The sequence below is a fragment of the Gorilla gorilla genome, chromosome 11 (assembly GCF_029281585.2).
Source record: "Gorilla gorilla gorilla isolate KB3781 chromosome 11, NHGRI_mGorGor1-v2.1_pri, whole genome shotgun sequence".
In the NCBI taxonomy this organism is placed as follows: Eukaryota; Metazoa; Chordata; class Mammalia; order Primates; family Hominidae; genus Gorilla; species Gorilla gorilla.
The window spans coordinates 74764511-74789841 of NC_073235.2; the positions used below are offsets into that span (position 1 = coordinate 74764511).

The 25331-nt window shown below is 42.2% G+C and overlaps 1 long non-coding RNA gene across 2 annotated transcripts in view; it reads left to right on the forward strand.

Moving 5' to 3' along the window:
* The window catches only part of LOC129531905 (uncharacterized), a 70108-nt gene that overhangs the window by 12459 nt on the left and 32318 nt on the right, over positions 1-25331 (forward strand). For both annotated transcript variants that reach the window (XR_010129615.1, XR_008677354.2), the window contains exon 2: positions 15929-16072. This is a non-coding gene — a long non-coding RNA (uncharacterized lncRNA). The remainder of the gene's footprint in view (positions 1-15928; positions 16073-25331) is intronic.

Consider the following 25331-nt stretch of genomic DNA (forward strand, 5'->3'; position numbering starts at 1 on the left):
CATCATTTACATTAGGTATTTCTCCTAATGCTCTCCCTCCCCCAACCCCCTACCCCCCAACAGGCCCTGGTGTGTGATGTTCCCCACCCTGTGTCCAAGTGTTCTCATTGTTCAATTCCCACTTATGAGTGAGAACATGTGGTGTTTGATTTTCTGTTCTTGTGTTAGTTTGCTGAGAATGATGGTTTCCAGCTTCGCCCATGTCCCTACAAAGGACATGAACTCATCCTTTTTTATGGCTGCATAGTATTCCATGGTGTATATGTGCCACATGTTCTTAATCCAGTCTATCATTGATGGACATTTGGGTTGGTTCCAAGTCTTTGCTATTGTGAATAGTGCCGCAGTAAACATATGTGTGCATGTGTCTTTAGAGTAGCATGATTTATAATCCTTTGGGTATATACCCAGTAATGGGATTGCTGGGTCAGATGGTATTTCTAGTTCTAGATCCTTGAGGAATTGCCACACTGTCTTCCACAATGGTTGAAATAATTTACACTCCTAACAGTGTAAAAGTGTTCCTATTTCTCCACATCCTCTCCAGCATCTGTTGTTTCCTGACTTTTTAATGATCGCCATTCTAACTGGTGTGAGATGGTATCTCATGGTGGTTCTGATTTGCATTTCTCTGATGACCAGTGATGATGGGCATTTTTTCATGTGTCTGTTGGCTGCATAAATGTCTTCTTTTGAGAAATGTCTGTTCATATCCTTTGCCCACTTTTTGATGGGGTTGTTTGTTTTTTTCTTGTAAATTTGTTTAACTTCTTTGTAGATTCTGGATATTAGCCCTTTGTCAGATGGGTAGATTGCAAAAATTTTCTCCCATTCTCTGGTTGCCTGTTCACTCTGATGCTAGTTTCTTTTGCTGTGCAGAAGCTCTTTAGTTTAATTAAATCCCATTTGTCAATTTTGGCTTTTGTTGCCGTTGCTTTTGGTGTTTTAGTCATGAAGCCTTTGCCCATGCTTATGTCCTGAATGGTATTGCCTAGGTTTTCTTCTAGGGTTTTTATGGTTTTAAGGCTAACATTTAAGTCTTTAATCCATCTTGGATTAATTTTTGTATAAGGTGTAAGGAAGGGATCCAGTTTCAGCTTTCTACATATGGCTAGCCAGTTTTCCTAGCACCATTTATTAAATAGAGAATCCTTTCCCATTGTTATTTTTGTCAGGTTTGTCAAAGATCAGATGGTTGTAGATGTGTGGTGTTACTTCTGAGGCCTCTGTTCTGTTCCATTGGTCTATATCTCTGTTTTGGTACCAGTACCATGCTGTTTTGGTTACTGTAGCCTTGTAGTATAGTTTGAAGTCAGGTAGCGTAATGCCTCCAGCTTTGTTCTTTTTGCTTAGGATTGTCTTGGCAATGCAGGCTCTTTTCTGGTTCCATATGAACTTTAAAGTAGTTTTTTCCAATTCTGTGAAGAAAGTCATTGGTAGCTTGATGGGGATGGCTACCATCAAGATGGGGATGAATCTATAAATTACCTTGGGGAAGTATGGCCATTTTCACAATATTGATTCTTCCTATCCATGAGCATGGAATGTTCTTCCATTTGTTTGTGTCCTCTTTTATTTCGTTGAGCAGTGGTTTGTAGTTCTCTTTGAAGAGGTCCTTCACATCCCTTGTAAGTTGCATTCCTAGGTATTTTATTCTCTTTGTAGCAATTGGAAATGGGAGTTCACTCATGATTTGGCTCTCTGTTTGTCTGTTCTTGGTGTATAGGAATGCTTGTGATTTTTGCACATTGATTTTGTATCCCGAGACTTTGCTGAAGTTGCTTATCAGCTTAAGGAGATGTTGGGCTGAGAGGATGGGGTTTTCTAAATATACAATCATGTCATCTGCAAAGAGGAACAATTTGGCCACCTCTTTTCCTAATCGAATACCCTTTATTTCTTTCTCTTGCCTGATTGCCCTGGCCAGAACTTCCAACACTATGTTGAATAGGAGTGGTGAGAGAGGGCATCCTTGTCTTGTGCCAGTTTTCAAAGGGAATGCTTCCAGTTTTTGCCCATTCAGTATGATATTGGCTGTGGGTTTATCATAAATAGCTCTTATTATTTTGAAATACGTTCCATCAATACCTAGTTTATTGAGAGTTTTTAGCATGAAGGGCTGTTGAATTTTGTCAAAGGCCTTTTCTGCATCTATTGAGATGATCATGTGTTTTTTGTCATTGGTTCTGTTTATGTGATGGATTATGTTTATTGATTTGTGTATATTGAACCAGCCTTGCATCCCAGGGATGAAGCCCACTTGATCATGGTGGATAAGCTTTTTGATGTGCTGCTGGATTCAGTTTGCCAGTATTTTATTGAGGATTTTTGCATCAATGTTCATCAGGGATATTGGTCTAAAATTCTCTTTTTTTGTTGTGTCTCTGCCAGGCTTTGGTATCAGGATGATGCTGGCCTCATAAAATGAGTTAGGGAGGATTCCCTCTTTTTCTGTTGATTGGAATAGTTTCAGAACGAATGGTACCAGCTCCTCTTTGTACCTCTGGTAGAATTTGGCTGTGAACCCATCTTGTCCTGGACTTTTTTTGGTTGGTAGGCTATTAATTATTGCCTCAATTTCAGAGCCTGTTATTGGTCTATTCAGAGATTCAACTTCTTCCTGGCTTAGTCTTGGGGGGGTGTATGTGTCCAGGCATTTATCCATTTCTTCTAGATGTTCTAGTTTATTTGCATGGAGGTGTTTATAGTATTCTCTGATAGTAGTTTGTATTTCTGTGGGATCGGTGGCGATATCCCCTTTATCATTTTTTATTGTGTCTATTTGATTCTTCTCTTTTTTCTCCTTTATTAGTCTTGCTAGTGGTCTATCAATTTTGTTGATCTTTTCAAAAAATCAGCTTCTGGATTCATTGATTTTTTGAAGGGTTTTTGTGTCTCTATCTCCTTCAGTTCTGCTCTGATCTTAGTTATTTCTTGCCTTCTGCTAGCTTTTGAATGTGTTTGCTCTGGCTTCTCTAGTTCTTTTAATTGAGATGTTAGGGTGTCAATTTTAGATCTTTCCTGCTTTCTCTTGTGGGCATTTAGTGCTACAAATTTCCTTCTACACACTGCTTTAAATGTGTCCCAGAGATTCTGGTATGTTGTGTCTTTGTTCTCATTGGTTTCAAAGAACATCTTTATTTCTGCCTTCATTTTGTTATGTACCCAGTAGTCATTCAGGAGCAGGTTGTTCGGTTTCCAGGTACTGTGTGGTTTTGAGTGAGTTTCTTAATCCTGAGTTCTAATTTGATTGCACTGTGGTCTGAGGGACAGTTTGTTGTGATTTCTGTTCTTTTACATTTGCTGAGGAGTGCTTTACTTCCAATTATGTGGTCAGTTTTAGAATAAGTGTGATGTGGTGCTGAGAAGAATGAATATTCTGTTGATTTGGGGTGGAGAGTTCTGTAGGTGTCTATTAGGTCTGCTTGGTGCAGAGCTGAGTTCAAGTCCTGGATATTCTTGTTAACCTTCTGTCTCATTGACCTAATATTAACAGTGGGGTGTTAAAGTCTCCCGTTATCATTGTGTAGGAGTCTAAGTCTCTTTTTGTAGGTCTCTAAGGACTTGCGTTATGAATCTAGGTGCTCCTGTATTGGGTGCATATATATTTAGGATAGTTAGCTCTTCTTGTTGAATTGATCCCTTTACCATTATGTAATGGCCTTTGTCTCTTTTGATCTTTGTTGGTTTAAAGTCTGTTTTATCAGAGACTAGGATTGCAACCCCTGCTCTTTTTTGCTTTCCATTTGTTTGATAGATCTTCCTCCATTCCTTTATTTTGAGCCTATGTGTATTTCTGCACATGAGATGGGTCTCCTGAGTATAGCACATTGATGGGTCTTGACTCTTTATCCAATTTGCCAGTCTGTGTCTTTTAATGGGGGCATTTAGCCCATTTACATTTAAGGTTAATATTGTTATGTTTGAATTTGATCCTGTCATTATGATGTTAGCTGGTTATTTTGCACATTAATTGATGCAGTTTCTTCATAGTATTGATGTTCTTTACCTTTTGGCATGTTTTTGCAGTGGCTGGTACTGGTTTTTGCCTTCCGTGTTTAGTGCTTCCTTCAGGAGCTCTTGTAAGGCAGGCCTGGTGGTGACAAAATCTCTCAGCATTTGCTTGTCTGTAAAGGATTTTATTTCTCCTTCACTTATGAAGCTTAGTTTGGCTGGATATGAAATTCTGGGTTGAAAATTCTTTCCTTTCAGAACGTTGAATATTGGCCCCACTCTCTTCTGGCTTGTGGGGTTTCTGCTGGGAGATCTGCTGTTAGTCTGATGGGCTTCCCTTTTTAGGCAACCTGACCTTTCTTTCTGGCTGCCCTTAACATTTTTTCCTTCATCTCAACTTTGGTCAATCTGACAATTATGTGTCTTGGAGTTGCTCTTCTTGAGGAGTGTCTTTGTGGTGTTCTCTGTATTACCTGGATTTGAATGTTGGCCTGCCTTGCTAGGTTGGGGAAGTTCTCCTGGATAATACCCTGAAGAGTGTTTTCCAACTTGGTTCCATTCTCCCCATCACTTTCAGGTACACCAATCAAATGTAGATTTGGTATTTTCACATAGTCCCATATTTCTTGGAGGCTTTGTTCATTTCTTTTTACTCTTTTTTTCTCTAGTCTTGTCCTCTGACTTTATTTCATTAATTTGATCTTCAATCACTGATATCCTTTCTTCCATTTGATCAAATCAGCTATTGAAGCTTGTGCATGTGTCACGAAGTTCTCGTGCCATAGTTTTCAGCTCCATCAGGTCATTTAAGGTCTTCTTTACACTGTTTATTCTAGTTAGCCATTCATCTAACCTTTTTTGAAGATTTTTAGCTTCCTTGTTATGGGTTAAAATATGCTCCTTTAGCTCGGAGAAGTTTGTTATTACCGACCTCTGAAGCCTATTTCTGTCAACTCGTCATTTTCTGTCCAGCTTTGTTCTGTTGCTGGCGAGGAGCTGCAATCCTTTGGAAGAGAAGAGGCGTTCTGGTTTTTATAATTTTCAGCTTTTCTGCTCTGGCTTCTCCCCATCTTTGTGATTTTATCTACCTTTGGTCTTTGATGATAGTGACCTACAGATGGGGTTTTGGTGTGGCTGTCCTTTTTGTTGGTGTTGATGCTGTTCCTTTCTGTTAGTTTTCCTTCTAACAGTCAGGACTCTCAGCTGCAGGTCTGTTGGAGTTTGCTGGAGGTCCACTCCAGACCCTGTTTGCCTGGGTATCACCAGTGGAGGCTGCAGAATTGCAAATATTGCAGATCAGCAAATATTGCAGAACAGCAAATATTGCTGCCTGATTCTTCCTCTGGAAGCTTCATCCCAGAGGGGCACCCACCTGTATTAGGTGTCTGTCGGCCCCTACTGGGAGGTGTCTCCCAGTTAGGCTACATGGGGGTCAGGGACCCACTTGAGGAGGCAGTCTATCCATTCTCAGAGCTCAAACACTTGTGCTGGGAGAACCACTGCTCTCTTCAGAGCTGTCAGACAGGGACGTTTAAGTCTGCAGAAGTTGTCTGCTGCCTTTTGTTCAGCTATGCCCTGCCCACAGAGGTGGAGTCTATAGAGGCTGTAGGCCTTGCTGAGCTGTGGCGGGCTCTGCCGAGTTTGAGCTTCCTGGCCACTTTGTTTACCTACTCAAGCCTCAGCAATGGTGGATGCCCCTCCCCCCACCAGGCTGCAGCCTCACAGGTTGATCTCAGAGTGTTACACTAGCAGTGAGCAAGGCTCCGTGGATGTGGGACTTGCCAAGCCAGGCACAGGAGAGAATCTCCTGGTCTGCCGGTTGCTAAGACCATGGGAAAAGCGCAGTATTTGTGGGAGTGTACCAATTTTCCAGGTCTAGTCTGTCACAGCTTCCCTTGACTAGGAAAGGGAAATCCCCCAACCCCTGTGCTTTCCGGGTGAGGTGACTCCCCACACTGCTTCTGCTTGCCCTCCGTGGGCTGCACCCACTGTCCAACCAGTCTCAGTGAGATGAACCAGTTACCTCAGTTGGAAATGCAGAAATCACTCATCTTCTGTGTTGATCATGCTGGGAGCTGCAGACCTGAGCTGTTCCTATTCAGCCATCTTGGAATGTTTATATATGGAGCAGAGAAGGCCGGTCATCCCCACCCTAATCTTATTATGCAAATGGGCTTTCCACTTGGCTGGTGCCACCTTGTCTGCTCCTTACTGTACATGTGGCTGGCAAAGAGAAGATAGAGCCACCATTTTGATCATGCCTAGTCCCAGATAGCATTTTTTTTCTATTGGCACAACCACGGGCATTCACTTGTGCAAGCTTCCAGTTTGCTTGTTTATGTCTACAGCTCAATTTTACAGGCTGCTCTTTGTTAGAAAAGAAAATGATTTGGGAGCACTTTTCATTAAAAGGAAAACCTTACTGAGGACTTCCTTACCCTCACTATCTGCCTAAATAATTTCTTTTTAACTCCTATATCATGATGACTTAATCACTTCCCAGAAGCCCTTCTCTTAACGCCACCAAATGGGGATTACATTTCCACCCAAGAATTTTGGGGCAGATTCAGACAATAGCAATAAATGTGAATATCAAATACATATTTGTAGAGAAAATATTTTTAAAATGTATTTTATAAAGTGTTTTTCAAGATACCTTTTTAAGATTTATTTTTAATTTTTATAGATTTAGTGAGTATAATGGCAGATTTCTTTTTTTTCTTTTTTTTTTTTTTTTCCCTGAGACAGAGTCTCACTCTGTTGCCCAGGTTGGAGTGCAGTGGCGCGATCTCGGCTCACTGCAACCTCCGCCTCCCGGGTTGCAGTGATTCTCCTGCCTCAGCCTCCAGAGTACCTGGGACTACAGGCGTATGCCACCATGCCCAGCAATTTTTGTATTTTTAGTAGAGACGGGGTTTCACCGTGTTAGCCAGGATGATCTCCTGACCTTGTAATCTGCCCGCCTTGGCCTCCAAAGTGCTGGGATTACAGTCGTGAGCCACCGCACCCAGCTAGATTTCTTACATGTGCAGATTTCTTACATTTCTCCTGCCCTCCTGCTTTTTGGAGTCTCCAGTGTCTATTATTCCACTCATGTGGAATAATAATACATGTGCAGGATGTGCGGGTTTGTTACATAGGTAAACGTGTGCCATGATGGTTTGTGCACCTATCAACCCATCACCTAGGTATTAAGCACCCTGCATGCATTAGCTATTTATCCTGATGCTCCCTTTCCCCCAACCCCTGATAGGCCCCAGTATGTGGTGTTTCCCTCCCTGTGTCCATATGTTCTCATTGTTTAGCTCTCACTTATAAGTGAGAATATGAGTATATACTACATTTTTAAAATTCGGTCCTCCATTGGTGGATACTTAGATTGATTCCATATCTTTACTATTGTGAATAGTGCTGTGATAAACATACAAGTGCAGAATCTTTTTGATATAATGATATTTCGCCCTTTGGGTATATACCCAGTATTGGGATTGCTGAATAGAATAGTGGTTCTATTTTTAGTTCTTTGAGAAGTCTCCGTACTGTTTTCATAAAGGTTGTACTAATTTACATTCCCACAAAGAGAGTAAAAGTTCCTATTTCTCTGCATCTTTACCAACATCTGTTGTTTTTTCAACTTCTTAATGATAGTCATTCTGACTGGTGTAATATGGTATCTTATTGTGGTTTTAATTTGCATTTCTCTCATGATTAGCGATGTTGAGCATTTCTTCATGTTTGTTGGCTGCTTATATGCCTTCTTTTGAAAAATGTTCATGTCCTCTGCCCACCTTTTAGTGGTGCTATTTGTTTTTTCTTGTTGAGTTCCTTGTAGATTCTGGATATTAGCCCTTTGTTGGATGCATAGTTTGCAAATATTTTTTCCCATTTTGTAGGTTCTCTGTTTATTCTGCTGATTGCTTCTTTTGCTGTGTGGAAGCTTTTTAATTTAATTAAGTCTCATTTGTCTATTTTTGTTTTTGTTGTGTTTGCTTTTGAGGACTTAGTCATAAATTCTTTGCCTAGAGCCAGTGTCCAGAAGAGTTTTTCCTAAGCTTTTGTCTGGGAATTTTAGTTTTGGGCCTTAAATTCTTCTTGAGTTAATTTTTGTCTGTGGTGAGAGGTATGGGTCCGGTTTCATTCTTCTGCATATGGCTATCCAGTCTTCCTAGCAACATCTATTGAACAGGGTGTCCTTTTTCCAGTGTATATTTTTGTTGACTTTGTCGAAGATCAGTTGGTTGTAGGTATGTGGCTTTATTTCTGGGTTCTCTGTTCTGTTCCATTGATCTATGTGTCTGTTCTTATACCAGTACCATGCTGTTTTGGTTACTATAACCTTGTAATATAATTTGAAATCAGGTACTTTGATGCCTCCAGCTTTACTCCTTTTTCTTAGGATTGCTTAGGAGCTATTTGAGTTCTTTTTTGTTTCCATATGAATATGAGGATTCCTTTTTCTTTCTTTTTTTTTTGAGACGGAGTCTCACTCTGTTGCCCAGGCTGGAGTGTAGTGGCGCAATCTCAGCTCACTGCAAGCTCAGCCTCCCGAGTTCATGCCATTCTCCTGCCTCAGCCTCCCGAGTAGCTGGGACTACAGGCGCCCACCACCACGCCCAGCTAATTCTTTTTGTATTTTTAGTAGAGACGGGGTTTCACCATGTTAGCCAGGATGGTCTCAATCTCCTGACCTCGTGATCTGCCCGTCTCAGCCTCCCAAAGTGCTGGGATTACAGGCGTGAGCCACCGCGCCCGGCTGAGGATTCTTTTTTCTAATTCTGTGAAAAATGATGTTGGTAATTTGTTAGGGATTGCAATGAATCTGTAGATTGCTTTGGACAGTATGGTCACTTTAACAATGATTTCAAGATATCTTTAGCTTTAAAAATGTATTAAGCATGATAACTATAGTTAATAATAATGAATTGTATTTTTCAAAATTGCTAAGACAGTAGATTTTAAATGTTCCCACCATAAAAAAATGCTAAGCAGATGAGGTGATGGAAATGCTAATTACTTTGATTTACTCATTCCATAATGTATACATATATCAAAACATTGCATTGTACCCCATGAATATATATATTATTTTTCAATTAAAAATAAAAATTTAAATATGTATTGAATGTTTCTATCAAATTTCATATGCCTTAAATAAAGGAGAACTGTGCCTCTGAAGAGTCTGGCAGGTGGCCCCTTGGAGGAGGCCAGCTTCAGAGCTGTCTCCTCAAAGAAGACGTGGATGGGGTAGTTCATCTGTTTTTGAACACAGAAAGGATACAGCTGTAGGAGGGGCCTTTATCAACAACCAGTCCCACTCTGCAGCAGTTAATTGCCACTTTCTGTCTAGAGAATGCAGCACAATAGACTGAGCCCATCTGCTGTTTGCATCCCCCATGCCACCCACATGGGCATTGTTTAAGGTGGTGGAGGTCTAACAGGAAAGACTGACAGCGAGTCTGCCAGTGGGAGACTGGTCCATGGGTCTCTGTTAGCCCCAGGAATGGTTTCCACAGGTCAGGCTGACCTTCTGTGGCTGCCCTGCAAAGGGCCACACCTGTGCCTGCAAATACAGCTGCTGGCGTCTTCACGTGGCTCAGCTCCCTGACCTGTAAACCTCTAACCGGAATGTTCTTTGGTGGTTAGGTCTGATGTTTCTGTTACAGGAAAAGGTTCCCGATCCAGACCCCAAGAGAGGGTTCTTGGATCTTGTGCAAGAGAGAATTCAGGGCGAGTCTGCAGTGCAAAGGGAAAGCAAGTTTATTAAGAAAGTAAAAGAATAAAAGAATGGCTATTCCATAGACATAGCAGCCTCGAGAGCTGCTGGTTGCCCATTTTTATGGTTATTTCTTGATGATATGCTACACAAGGGATGGATTATGCATGCCTCCCCTATTTAGACCATATAGGGCAACCTCCTGACGTTGCTATGGCATTTTTAAACTGTCATGGCGCTGGTGGGAGTGTAACAGTGAGGATGCCCAGAGGTCACTCTTGTCACTATTTTGGTTTTGGTGGGTTTTGGCCAGCTCCTTAACTGCAACCTGTTTTATCAGCAAGGTCTTCATGACCTGTATCTTGTGCTGACCTCCTATCTCATCCTGTGACTTAGAATGCCTTAACCACCTGGGAATGCAGCCCAGTAGGTGTCAGCCTCACTTTACCCAGCTCCTATTAAAGATGGAGTTCTGGTTCACATGCCTCTGACATTTCCACAGGCTGCTTTGTGTAGACTTTTAAAGAACAAACAACCCACAAACCTATCTAAAAACAGTTGAACTGATGCAAATTCTAAAAATGACTGAAAAATAAGCTTTATGGGGTAGGAGCCCTGTCCAAAGCAGTGCTTTCAGGGGCCATGTGGGAAATCCACACCCACGTAGTTAGCTAGTTGCATCTCTTTACCCACATTAGATGGCGATTTTAATTTGTTTTTAACTTAGCAAGAATTTGTTCAGTGATGTTTCACTTTCACCAGCCTCCGTGTCAGAGAAGGAAGACAGGTCACGTTCTCAAATTGTCCTTCCTTTTCACTCCTTCATAAAAATCCTGTTGTCCCCTTCCCTTTCTTCCTTGCTCAGCCATGTCCTTGCTCCCTCCCAAGCCTTCAGGAGTCTTTGTATCTGCAGAGAAATGGGAAGCTCAAATTAGTTAGGCAGGTCAAAAGAGGCAGAAAGAGGAACAGGGGTGGGCAGAGTTTCCACAAGTGGCTTTGCACGTCCCTGAGCTGCACCTTGCACCAGCAATCCCCTACCTATGCTTCACTGCCAATGACAGCGGGTCAGTGCAAAATAATCCAGGAACCACAGGCTGCCTGGGGGCTGCTGTTGCCTCTTGCTCAAATGAACATTATTCTCTGCTGGGAGCGGGGAGTCTACAAGCATGGATGAAAACATCATGTCTCGGATTCAGAATCTGAGAAGGAGCAAGAAAGGAAGTCATCACAGACACAGAAATATCGGAAACCTGAAAGAACTTATGTAGTGGACATTGGAGCATTCTTTCTTTTGGTACTGGCATTCCCAGTGTTAGAAGGGACAGTATTCAGCCAACACATATTTATCAGGTAGTAGCTATGTGTCAGGCTTCTGTGCTAGCTGCTGAGGTGCTGTGAGTGACAGTCCTGCTTTCACAGAGCTCATAGTTGAGGGCAGTAGTTTCCAAACATTAGTCATTTTACATCCCTATAGGAAAAACATTGAGCTGAACTACTCTGTTTTTTATTTATAAATTATGTAATATATTGCTATGTTATGCACATCAAGTAAAATGATTTGTGTACATTACAAAATGGACAGGCAAAATAAATTAATCCAGAGGAGTTACAAATGTGTATATCTATATAAGTTTCTAATATTTTCTTCTCACCTTCCAATGACTTATTTTGCACAAGTTCTGGGATGCAGGCACCCACTGTAGAGATGACAGATGGGATTAAGAGTGTGATCTAGTGTGAGATTTTCTGGGTTCTGATGTTGGCTCCAGCCCATACTTTTTGTGTGGCCTAGGATTTGTTTCTTAAGTGCTCGGTCTAAGTTTCTCCATGTGTAAAATAGGTTTTATAATAATACTTTCATTAGGGTTTTAGTGAAGATGGAATGAGGTGATCCATGTAAAGTGCTTAGAAGTCTTCCTGGCATTTGGAAAGAGTGCAATAAATGTTATTATTTTGATTATTACAGTCTCTTCAGAGAGAAAATCACTAACCAACTAAGTATTTAATTTCAACTGTGATGAGTACCAAGCAGGGCTAGTCTAGGATGCCAGGAGGGTGTATTGGGAAGACTTAACCTAGTCAATTTTGAGCTGTGTTTGGAGTTCAGGAGGGAGCCAGGGTTGGAGCAGGGGTAGAACATTCCCAGCTGAGAAACAGCACCTGTGAAGGCTGAGGCAGGAGAGAACTTAACTCCTTGGGGGAGAAGACGAGGGCCCAGTAAGAGGGGAAGAACACTAACAGATCCAATAGGAGAAGCAGGCTGGCTGGAGACCATGCAGGTCTTCATGGGCATTGTATCCATCAAGGATCTGTTACCAAAACCAAAACCCATTTGCAGTCGTTTCAGGAGAAAAAGGAGTTTATTAGAGGATATGAGGATACTTTCAAAATTTCTAGAGGGCCAGAAAGTCAGGCTTGTAGGCCAGCAGGTCAGAACAAGGCTCAAACCAACCACACCCTGGGAGTGAGTCAGAAAGGGTCTCTGCAGCTGCCTGCAAGTCTAGACCCCCTCAGCATAGCTCATGCCATTGTTGCCCCTAGGATCTGGACACACTGCTGCCACCCTTTCTAGCAAATGGATTCTGCACAGTTGGCTTGCTCATGGGCTCAATTCCAAATGAAGCTGTTTGTTAGACTATCTGATTGGCAGAGCCTGGGTCACATGGTGAGGTCTAGCTGCAAGGGAATCAGGGAAAGTCAGTTTTCTGGTTTCAGCTGTGGGGAGGTAAGAACCCCTAAGGTGGGAAAGTCCCCAAATATGGGAGTGATGTCAAGCATTTTGGGTTTAACTGCTTTCACATCATCACATGGTCTGCTGTGGTCAGGAAGGCTGGAGAGGGGCAGAGAGGGGCAATCATCTTTGTAGAAATAAAAAAGAATAAACAAGCCTCAAATAACCAAACCCCAAACCCAACCATTTGGGAAATTAAGAAATGCTACCTCCTGAAAACTTTGTCCATTTATTTGCAATAAGTCTAACAAACCCTCTCAAGAGGTGGTGCTCAAGGGAGCTGTGCAGTGGGTTTGGATGAATGTGCAACCAATGCTGAACAAACATCCCTATTAAAGGGCGTGTTGTTCCAGGTTACAGTTTCTCTCAAGCTAAGGGCAGATCCTTTCTCTCAAAGACACAAACTGGAAAGCCCTGACTTCAGGTGCCCAAATTAGGTTTGTGGGGTGGTGGGTCAAGGATTGGAAGGACCCAACAGGACAGAAGTATGAGATGGAAGCATTTTGGCATGTCCAGAGGGAGATGGGTTAAGGAAGCAAGATGAAGGTCGGGCAGAGAAGCTGCTTTCTTAAGAAAAAGCTGGCCGGGCACAGTGGCTCATGCCTGTAATCCCGGCACTTTGGGAGGCCGAGGTGGGCGGATCCCCTGAGGTCAAGAGTTTGAGACCAGCCTGACCAACATGGAGAAACATTGTCTCTACTAAAAATACAAAATTACTCGGGCGTGGTGGTGTATGCCTGTAATCGCAGCTACTTGGGAGGCTGAGGCAAGAGAATTGCTTGAACCTGGGAGGCGGAGGTTGCGGTGAGCTGAGATTGCGCCATTGCACTCCAGCCTGGGCAACAGGAGCAAAATTCTGTGTCAGGAAAAAAAAAAGAAAAAGAAAAAGCTGCATTTTTTCTTAAAGCAACTCCTAATGAGATCATGATTTTCACTGATACAAGAAGCTGGTTGAGTTGGCAGAGCATTTTTTTGTATTAACAGAAACAAATTACAGCTTAATTCAGATAATAAATAATGCACTTCTAAACACAAAGCAAAATGTATTAAACAAATGGCTGTGGAATAGAAGGTCAAAATGAAACTGTGGTAAGATGATTTCTATGCAGCTCAATATTTTCTGTTTATAGTCTGACTTGGAGCCAAAAATAGGATTCTCATTCAGTTGTATTATTAAAAATAAAATGATCTAGTAAGTTAAAAATGGAAGTCTGATGAATCCTCTAGTATTATGTATATAATATAGGCATGTCAAGAGAGAAAATCTTAACTAATTATTTTAACGATTTAATAAAAACCAGAATTTCTTAACTGATTATCTAGCAAGTTAAAAACATTGCACACCACTGAAATGTAACAAACTTTTTCTTATCTGCATACCTACACACGCACCACCTGACATCACTTGACTATGTTTTTGGTATCAGCATCCCTCTGAGACTTGCACTAATTTTATTTCAGTGCTTTTCTTCTACAATGGTGGTTCTTAAACTTTTGGGGAGCTCATAAATCCCTTTAGTATTTGACTGTCTCCCTTAAAAATTGCAGTCTCATCTTACTCCTGCAACAAATTTCAAACAGTTTCGTGGACCGCCAATTAAACTTCTGCCTTAAACCTCAGCTTTCTCTCCATAAATCATGGCAAAGGGAGACAGGGAGCTCAGGCTGGTGTCGGTGGTGATATCTGCAAGGATGGGAAGTCCCCACTGGGACTGCTTGTATGTAGTCCCCTGAAATACTGGATTCAGTGGTGCCAGCTTAATGGCCAGGAGAAGTTTTGTACCAGGAACTAACCGATTAGCGTTTTTTTTTTTTTTTTTTTTTGAAACAGGGTCTGGTTCTGTCACCCATGCTGGAGTACAGTGTACAATCTTGGCTCACTGCAGCTTTGGCCCCCTGGGCTCAAGTGATCCTCCCACCTCAGCCTCCCGACTAGCTGGGACTGCAGGCATGCGCCACCAAGCCCAGCTAATTTTTGCATTTTTTGCAGAGACAAGATTTGCCACATTGTCCCGGCTGGTCTCAAATGCCTAAGCTCAAGCGATCTACCCACCTTGGCCTCCCAAAGTGCTGGGATTATAGGCCTGAGCCACTGCACTGGCCTGATTAGTTTTTAATAACTATAGTGTGCTAGGTAGAATGGAGGTGGAAATGGCTACAGCACTGCTGCCTTCTGGTTGCCTGGGACCCTCTATGTCTGCCCCACCTCCATAACAAAACAGACCCTGCCAGCACCACTACAACGCCTGCCCCCCCAGGAATCCTGTGGTGTTAGTGCTTTTGAAATATACATTCTTGTTAAGTTCTTAATGATGAAGAATAGCTTCCTCATTGAGTTTCTACTTCTAAGTATACATATACATTTTGAGAGGAAGGAGCTTTTATGTTTTAACTCAAAGGGTGTCTAATGGCAAAGTCCTCTCTGATTGGTCTGGGCACGGGGGACAGCAATTGGGAGCAGAGTTTGGGGATGGGTCCTTTCTAAAATCCCTAAAACTCCTGAACAGAAGATAGTCATTTAATTGCAAAATTACACATAAGGATGAAAATGAAATACCTTTTTGGAGGATTAACAGGAAATATAAATTTCTGTAAGGAGGTAGTGGAAGTTCTTTTCCAAAGAGGTTGTGGTAAGGCTTCAAGGTTTCAGATAAAAAGTCTGGTTCTAATCCTTATTCTGCATTCTACTAATTCAGTGGAGATAGAGGAAACTTAGGGCTCCTCAAAAAGTTCAGGCCTCACTTTGTGGCTTTAAGTTTTGAATATTGCCAGTGTAGCCATGGCAGTAATTTTGGGAAAATTTCCAACTTCCTGAGCCCAGTTTCCTCATCTGTAAAATGACACACCTGCCTCCCAGTGTTGTTATGTGGAATTAAGGAAATAATACTTGCTATGTATTTAATCAGGTCTAAGGTTCTTATTTCCACCCATACATTAGAAAGGTCTCTGATATTGGGATGGCATCCAGGGGTCTAGACAACCCCAGTTTTATGGGGCCTGAACTTTATATTATTCAGGGACCTTTATAAAAAAGAGAAAATAATACGTGCAAAATTAGGTAAGAACATGAATATTTGTTTAAATGGGAAAATCACAACAAACCACAAATTTTAAAAAGGTGATATGAATAACAAACAACATAAAATACCATAAAAATACCATAATATTTGTAAAAATTAACTGCCTGGCCCACTTGTGTTATACTTCTTTGCCCTGCATTTTTGGAGGGGAGTGGGCTGTATGACAATGAATTCATTATGTCTGTTTTCTATAGAGAGAATAGACAGTTCAGTCTTCCTTCTCAATGGTTGATGAAAATTTATTTTTTACTATCAACAGTAAAATGTGTGTTTTCCAGCTTCACAACTGTTTTTGGTAATGTCATATAAATCTTAAGAGTTTTTTGGTCAAATTTGGGGAAAACCTCTATGAAGTTTCTTTCCTATATGAACTATGAGATTTGGGAAAATTTTCCACAGACCAACTTCTGGCTCACACACTTCACACCTTGTTTATTTTCTGCTGCCCAGGCCATATGCTGCTGGCGAGTGTGGTGGGATGTGTTTATATTGGATACAGCCTGGAGCCCTGCACCGGAGCATCTTACTGCCAGGAGAGCTAGTGTGGTGGAGGCGAGAAGCGGTGAAGCCATTTCTATCCCAGCATGCCCAGCAGTAAGTTAACTGCACAGACCACATACAAACGTCCCACTGAACCCAGACTAAATGTATCCCCAGCTCAACTTCCCCTTTAATAGGATCCCCAAGTTGCCCATAGCCACTCCAGTGCCACCCACATAAGGGGAAGTGTGACAGAGGGGAAGTCAGAGTGGAAAGAGACAGTGGTCTAACCGATTGCAGTTAAAATATCTTTTGCAAATTTTACAAAAATATATGGCCACATGAACACACTGCTGGCCCCTCTCCCAGAACATTGGAAGGGCCCATGCAAATGCAGGGCCCTGAGGCTGAAACTCTCTTAGCTTCCCAGTAAATACACCCTGGATGGCATCCTTCAATTAATCGGCAGTAGGTTTGCTTTCCTGCTGGGCATGTTACAGTTGGTGGCAACTTATATTTGGTATCATATATGTAAAGCACCCCATATGGTGCCTGGCACACACTGGAGGCTCACTAAGTGTTCCTTCCTCCCTTCCCTTGGTGAACAATCAGCAAACAGAGCTCCATCCCTGGCAGGGGACTATGTCCTTCAAGTGTGTTATTGAAGAATCAGCCTTGTAGAAGTTGATATTCCATTAGTTTGCCTATAAAATTTTTAAATGCAGTTTTTGAATTTATGGATCTTAGTTCAAGGTCAATAAAAAGTGATTGATGGGTAACCAGCGTGTGCCCAGGGACAGAAGATGTCCCCCTGTTGCTTTGTCAGTGGTCGATGATAATGTACTCATTTCCAGCCAACCACTAAAAAGGCAAACCCATCGCTAAGAAACAGAAGAAAAAAGAACAAAATGGACTACACTGTATTAAAGACACCTGAGTTCTGTAGAGGAGAGTTTTCCCAGAATCAGCCCAACACTGCCCTATCACCTACCTGAAGGGCATGTGCCAGACAGTCTGAGCTCATCAGATTCAGGACATGAGGAAAGTCGTCTTGGTTTTCCTTTCTACTCTCCCTTCTTCCCTTCACTCTTTCCTTTCCTCCTCTTGTCCACATTTTCTAGACTGCTTACTGTCAGTTTCTGAAACAAGAAAAAGATTCCACTTTTCATTGCTTGTTAATGCTAAATGACTCCCCATTCCCTCGAAGCTATTAATATGTATATAAAGAAGTAGGGCATGGAGTGCTGAAATGCAACTGTGTGTCACTTAATGATGTAGATATGTTCTGTGAAGTGCATTGTCAGGCGATTTCTTTGTGCAAACATCATAGAGTGTACTTGCATAGCTCTAGATGGTACTGCCTACTATACACCTGGGCTATGTGGTATAGCCTATTGCTCCTAGGCTATAAAACTGTACAGCATGTTACTGTACTGAATATACCATAGGCAGTTGTAACACGATGATCAGTATTTGTGTATCTAAACATAGAGAAGGTTATGGTGTAAAAGATAAAAAATGATATACTTGTAAGGACACTTACCATGAGTGGGGCTTACAGGACTGGAAGTTGCTCTGGGTGAGTCAGTGAGTAAGTGGTGAGTGATTGTGAGGGCCTGGGACATTACTGTACATTGCTGTAGACTTTATAAACACAGCACACTCAGGCTACACTAAATTCATTTTACTTTTTTTGAGACAGTCTCACTCTGTCATTCAGGCTGGAGTGCAGTGGCATGATCTTCGCTCACTGCAACCTCTGCCTCCTGGGTTCAAGTGATTCTCCTGCCTCAGCCTCCCCAGTAGCTGGGCTTACAGTTGCCCACCACCATGCCTGGCTAATTTTTGTATTTTTAGTAGAAATGAGCTTTCACCATGTTGGCCAGGCTGGTCTCAAACTCTTGACCTCAAGTGATCTGCCTGCCTTGGCCTCCCAAAGTGCTGGGATTAGAGGCGTGAGTCACTGTGCCTGGCTTAAATTTATTTTAAAACTCTTCTTTCTTCAATAATAAATTAACCTTAGCTTACTGTAACTTTTTCACTTTATTAGCTTTTTAATGTTTTAAACTTCTTTTGGAATAACACTTAGCTTTAAACACAAAGGCATTGTACAGCTATGCAAAAATATTTTCTTTATATCCTTATTCTATACATTTTTTTCATTAAATTTTATTATTATTATTTTTACTTTTAAACTTTTTTGTTAAAAACTAAGACAACTACACACACATTAGCCCAGGCTTAATCATCGGGGTCAGGATCATCAATATGTCATCAGGGGATAGGAATTTTTCAGCTCTATTCTAATCCTATGGCATCACCATCATACATGCAGTCTGTTGTTGCCTGATGTCACTGTGTGGCACATGACTGCAGGGGGTGTGGGAAGCCCATTTCTGAGTCAGTTAGAAGGCATATATATTTTCTTCCTTTGCCATCACTTTACGTTTGTAATTCTGAGGCTCTCTACGCGGTTCACTTGGGACTGTGTGTTAAGGCTGCTGTTAACTATAAAACAGGTTAAACTGTATTTCAGAGTAGGCATAATTAATGAGGGTGTTATTTCAGGAACAATGATAGGGATTGTGAATAGTCAAGATTCATTCTAGAATGAGCAAGAAATTTGCTGGAAAAAAGAGGTGTAATGAAAAAGGAAGCTTCTTTCTATTTCTGATGAGGAGCTTGGTATGTCTGTAATTTGATTTTGTAACAATTGTTTTCCCTGAAGTAATTTGGATGCATTAGTCTGATTATTATGATTTCCTGTTTAGAACCCAGATACCTTCTCAATATGTCCCCAATAGCGTATTTCTGGAAATGACTTCAACCAATTACATTAGCTCTCATTCCCTTGGTTTCTATGTGGTTCACCAGACAGGAATCAGGCTGCCTGAGTGTGCAATCCAGATAGCAAGAGGCAGTCGGTAGAGAGAGTTTGAAATTGCCCTGAGATACTGTGTGGTCTGCAGGCGGGTCCAGGTGAAGGAATGTGATGCAGCTGAGGCCTCGGGGGTGGGGCCGGGGGGCATATTTTTGATGTCTGAAATATCTTGACCAACTGGCCTTTCAGGGATAATTTTGATGACCATGTTTCATCTGGTGCTGAGTCTACTTCTGGTGCTTGACTCATGAAGGTATCAGTGATGACAAGGATAATGGAATTTATCTTCACACCTACTCCCCTTAAATGTAGTAGATGTAAGCACTGGGACAAATCTGAAAAGAGTCTTCAGCATCTCCTTAAGGTTACTACTATTATGGATAATAGTGCTGTATCATTTACAAAACCATAGCCATATTGTGCAGCAGGTATTATTATTCGTGTTTTACAGATGTATAAACTGAGGCACAGAGAGGTTCAGGGATATACTAATGTTGCCTACCGAGTGAGCAGTGGAGGTGGGATTTGACCCCAGTTGCCTGAATCCAAATCATCCTGTTCCCATCTTCTCCCCTAATGATGTCATGCCCCATGCTGCATCGGTGGAGGGGCTTTATGGGAGAGTGACAGGAGCCTTCAGCTCCTTCTGTGGTACCCCTTGCACTCTGTGAATCCACCAAGGGAGGAGAACACTCCAAGACTGCCCCAAAGGGGTATGTGCCCTCGCCTGCACAGATGCTGGCTGTCAGAGGACTGAGGAATTTCCCCAGGGGGAGATTTTCCCAACCACTACATTAACCTGTTCAAAGATCCTGTCCAGCTCTGCAAGATTAGCTGAGATCTGAGGCATTTAGCATGGAGAGAACACATTCTTCTAAAGAGTCATTTCAGCCATTCTACCTATGCATATCTGAGTTTAAAAAAGGAGAGAAAGAGGGCAAACCTACTTCAAAGTGGCCTATTTGGCAGTTGACCATTGGAAAGCTAATGATAATGACAAAAACTGAAAACAGGAGGCACTCTCTTATGGTGTCTTATCCTCTAGATATGCATAAGAAATGCAAAGGCACTGTGGAACTCGATGAAACACTCAGCCTGCAAGAGTGCAGTGGGGAACAAAATACTCAGAAAGTAGAGACTGTTTTATTTATGGGATGGGGTCTCACTTTGTTCCCCAGGCTGGAGTGCAGTGGTGCAATCATAGCTCACTGTAGCCTTGAACTCCTGGGCTCAAGTGATTCTCCTACACCAGCCTCCTGAGTAGTTAGGACTACAGTGCATGCCACCATGGCCACTAATTTTTTAATAAATATTTTGTAGAGACAGGGTCCTGCTCTATTGTCTAGACTGGCTTCAAACTCCTGGCCTCAAGCGATCCTCCTGCCTCAGCTTGGTTGCTGAGGCAACAGGGGCACGACACTGGTCTTGGCCAACATTTTAAACTTTATTTGGCAAAACCAATTCTTTTGCTACTTCCCTACTGCACTCAGGATGGGGACACAGGAGCTGGGAGAAATTTCACCAAGAAAGAAGTGGTTATGTACAGCACAGACAATAGGCTGGCAGGTTTCATTTCCCCCAGTCCTATAAAAGAAAGCATGTAACTTGAAACCAGTTTAATGAAGTAACTCCAGGATTCCAGTAGCTGGTTACTCTGGGCCAGAAAGCCTGGAACCACCAAGATTCCTAAGGATGTGGTGGACAGGGGCTGGGCACCCACGAGGCTGCAGCAGCTGTCAGCCATTATCCCTAAAATAATGCTCTTCCAGGCCTGGGAGCACAGAGGCCTTTGAGAAGGTCAGTGAGTGCGGCTGCCAGTCACAGCTTCAGTGGCTTTGCGCAGCTGGGCTCCACTCTGGAATCTGGAATCCTCAGTGCAAACTGTCAGGGCTACGTGTCTGTGCTGGGGCTGCTGAGAGGCAAAATGTGTCCTTTGGGATTTGAAATCTAGCAGTTTTGGATTAGGTGAGACTAAGAGTTCTCTGGATTTAGCTGAGTCCAAGGTGCTTATGTGTGGGCAAGAAGTTCTCCCTTCCAGTGAATGAAACCTGTGCAGTGCCCCTATCCTGCTCTTCCACAGGGGCACAAAAGGCTGCTGGCACAACATGCTGTTGGTGTGGGTGAGGTCGGGGAGTTTGGAGTCAGATCAGCCTGGTTTCAAATCCTGCTGTCCCTCCACTTCTGTGATCTCTGCAAATTACTTGTTTTGCACTATTGTTTCTTTCCTTCCTTCCTTTTGATCTCTGCAAATCACTTAACCTTTTTTTGAACTACTGTTTGGTTTAGTTTCCTTCCTTCCTTCCTTGCTCTCTCTCTCTCATTCTCTCGCTCTCGCTCTGTCTCTCTCTCTCTCGTCTCACTCTTCACCCAGGCTGGAGCGCAGTGGCATGATCTTGGTTCACTGCAACCTCCTCCTCCCAGGTTCAAGCGATTCTTATGCCTCAGCTGCCCCTCCAACACAACGGCTGGTTAATTTTTGTATTTCAGTAGAGACAGGGTTTGACCATGTTGGCCAGGCTGGTCTGGAAATCCCAACCTCAAGTGATCTGCCCGCCTTAGCCACCCAAAGTGCTGGAATTACAGGCGTGAGTGACCGCACCCGGCTGATCAGGTTTATATTCTGTAAATGGGATGCCTTCTAATTATTTCTTGTAAACTGTGGAATGACTGAACTGATCTTAACATTTCAGTTAACCAACGCAACAAGTAATGCAGCTGTGTGATTTTGAGACAAGTTACTTAGCCCCTCTGTGCCTCAGTTTCCTTATCTGTTCATAAAACAGACTAGAGATTATTTTCATTCCTAAATTTTGTGATGTTATAGGGCTGTGCCTGAGTGAAATTTCACAGAGGAAAGGATGTGCCTCTCAATGGCTGCCATAGCTCATATGGTGGCTTTTATGTTTGAAAAGAGACTTTCATTTTGGAAGGTGGGCATGGTGGTTGTGATGTCCTGCAGTTTGAAGGAACAAGGCTAACAATCAGAGGGCCTGGATTAGGTACTGGCTCCACTATTTAGTGGCCGGAAAACCTTACAGGCGGCATCATTCCCTGGAAATAAAGCTCCCCTGGATACTATCTGTTCTGTATGAGCATCTGTTCCTCTCCCATGAAATGGACATAACTGTCAGTACCTTATCTGTTGACTTCCCAAGGTGGAGTGAGAATCACATTAAATCATTTACTCAGTCAGCTTGCGCTATGCAGAAGATTTTTGGCATTTTGGTGGTATAAACCATAGGTGTGCATTTAGCCCAAAAGATTCTATGCTGTGATTCTAATGAACTCTCAAACTCTTTAGATCCCAATTTTACACTGGAGCAGTGACCGTGCTTCTTGGCTGATCTCTTGGCTCTCCCTCTCCTCCATGTCCTTCCTCTACCTTCTAAAGGACGAACTGTTCATGGCTTAATAGCAACCACAGTCCACAATTTATATTCCAGAACTTTTCTCGCTTGCTAAGAAATAACTTCCATTGTTTCTATAACAAGGGAAGTAAGCAAATGACTTGAGGGGCACAGAGGTGAGTTCTGAGTTAAGTATAGGCCTGCCAGGAGTTGGCTTTCCATGAGCAAAACCCAAATTTTCATTCAGATAGAGTATTAGCTCAGAAATCAGAACACCTACTGATCCTCAGTAGGCAACATGAATTAGGCATAAATAAATAAATAGGCTGATTTATTGTTCCTTGACAATGTGGTTTAATTTTTAAATCAAAAGGAAATAATGACTATTTCAAACTAAATGTATGGACTCTTCCTGTTTTTTCCCTCTGATATAAAATTCCATAGGTCTTACTCATTCTTTTTTTTTGTTTAATTTAGCATCCAACCTTTATTTTTATTTTTTTGCTTTAGAAACTTTTTTTTCATGTATACTTTAAGTTTTAGGGTTCATGTATACAGGTCTTACTCATTCTTGTTGGTGATCCAATTTGAAGTACCAACAGATTAAATGATTTTCCTAAACTGGTGAGTGTCTCTCACAAAATCCATCAGAGCTGGGGCCTGATCCCTGGGCTCTGTTCCTAATGACCATCCTACATGTCTCTATAAATAGACCATTATCAAATGGTTTTTACCGAGCTTGGATTGGATGACAATCAAGACTCTCAATTTTCCTTCCTTCCCTCTCATCTGATTTTAAATTATCTCTGACAGTCAGGATGTGATAAATCTACTGTGTTCAGAGTTTGGAGTTCTGAACACAATTTTCCAACATAAGGAAGGCTAGAAATACATATTTGAGACAAAACATGGAAATCCTACCAACTGCTGGTGAATTCCCTTTGAGTTTCTCTCTTCCCTTTCAGGAAATGTTCCTTGGGTCTCCTGTCCTTGTTAGCACCAGCTTCTCCGGTCTGGTTCCAAATCATCACCTTGGCAACATCACTTCCCACGGTCCACAAAGCCTTGGACAGCCAGTCTCTATTTTGCCTTTATTGCCTATATGTTGGCCAGTAGGGTAGAGAAGTCCATGACCTTGCTCATCCCAGCTTTGTTTTGTCCAAACTCTTTTGTGCAAAGAGGAAAACCAGGATTTTAAATCATGCACTGGGCTGTGCTGACACAGTGCCCAGCAAAATAAATCACAACCCCTTTATTTTAGAGCAGCTGGAAATGGACACTTTTAATGGACAGGGGAGTCTGGCCAAAACAGGACTGGGATGAGACAGGATCATCATTTTAGAATGCTGATTTTGCAGGGAGAATGTCACTTCTCTGTTTTTATACATCCTGAGTTTTCTACCCTTATAGGCAGCTGCTGAGCTGAAGGTGTTTCTGCAGCAAGCGTCCCACTCTCATCTGCATGCTGACTACACAGACTGAGCAAAGTCTGTATCTTTCCAATCTGTGTGCACACAGGCTAATTTGTCATTAGCTCTGCAAAAGTCATGAGAGGAGGTTTAATTTAATAAAATATAATCCCCAAACACAAGTTTATAACCAACACTTTCATGTGCATTGAGCAAGGCTTTTTCACTTAGTTGTAAAGGGGAAAAGAACTAACACTTACACTGAGGGCCCACTAAGTCTCACAGCATTGTGAGACAGGTACTATTTTGTCCCAACACCTAGCTCCTCTGGGCATTGTGCCAAATGGTGGTGGTGACGATGGGTGTTGATACTGGCAAGCAGCAGGAAAGGGGTTTCAGAGACTGCTTGCCACTGAGTCATCCTGGGAGTCATCTCTGGATAAATGGGTATGACCAACAGCACTGTGATGGTCAAGGGTACCAGCATGACACCTGTATAACTCCATCAAATTATGTTGGACTCAATTTTGTGCCTACCTTGAGGGATAATGTTGATTCACTCACTCATATCTTGCAGTTACACCATGATTTTTTTTTTTTTTTTTTTTTGAGACAGAGTCTTGCTCTGTTGCCAGGCTGGAGTGCAGCGGCGCGATCACGGCTCAGTGCAACCTCCACCTCCTGGGTTCAAGGGATTCCCCTGCTTCAGCCTCCCGAGTAGCTGGGACTACAGGCGCACGCCAACACGCCTGGCTAATTTTTTGTGTTTTAGTAGAGATGGGGTTTCACCATGTTGGCCAGGATGGTCTCAATCTCCTGACCTGGTGATCCGCCCACCTCGGCCTCCTAAAGTGCTGAGATTACAGGCATGAGCCACCACACCCGGCCAACACCATGATTTTTAAAATAAGACCAGGTTTCAATGTCTCTGATGGTATCAGATTCATCAAAGGGGCTTGGACACTTGAGTATGGATGCACCCATGAAACCTGACTGTCCATTTTGTCTGGCTGATAACAGCTTAGGGGTGGGAGAAAAAAATCATCCTCTGCAGAAAAGATCTACACCCAAGAGGCAGTAAGGTATAGCAGTTATAAGCACAGATTTGGGGTATAGAATTTGGATTCAGATTGAGATTTATCATCCAAATTCTCTTACTTATTTCATGTGTGACATTAGGTGAGTTATTTAACCTCTTGATGCCTCACTTTCTTCAGCTATGAAATGGAGATGATATATATAATGCTTATCTTCCATAGGAGTTACAAATATTAAATGAATTAATATATATAAAGCATTTAAAGCAGTGCCTGGGCAGCCAGCCTCTATTTTTCCTTTATTGGCTATATGTTAGCCAATAGGGTACAGAAGTCCATGACCCTACTCATTCCAGCTTTGTTTTGTCCAAACTCTTATGCAAAGAGGATAACCAGGAGTTTAAATTATGTGCTGGGTTGTGCTGGCATAGTACCCAGCAAAATAAATCACAACTCCTTTATTTTAGAGCAGCTGGAAATGGACACCTTTAATGGACTGGGGAGTCCATTTAGCAATGTCAATATGTATTTGCTATTATTGTTGTTGTGACACCGGTATCAGTTTACTGGGGCTCCCATAACAAAGTACCACAGACTAGGTGGCTTAAATAATATCAATTTGTTTTTGCACAGTTTTGAAGACCAGGCATCCAAGATCAACGTGTCAATAGGATTGGTTCCTTTAAAGGTCCACAAGAG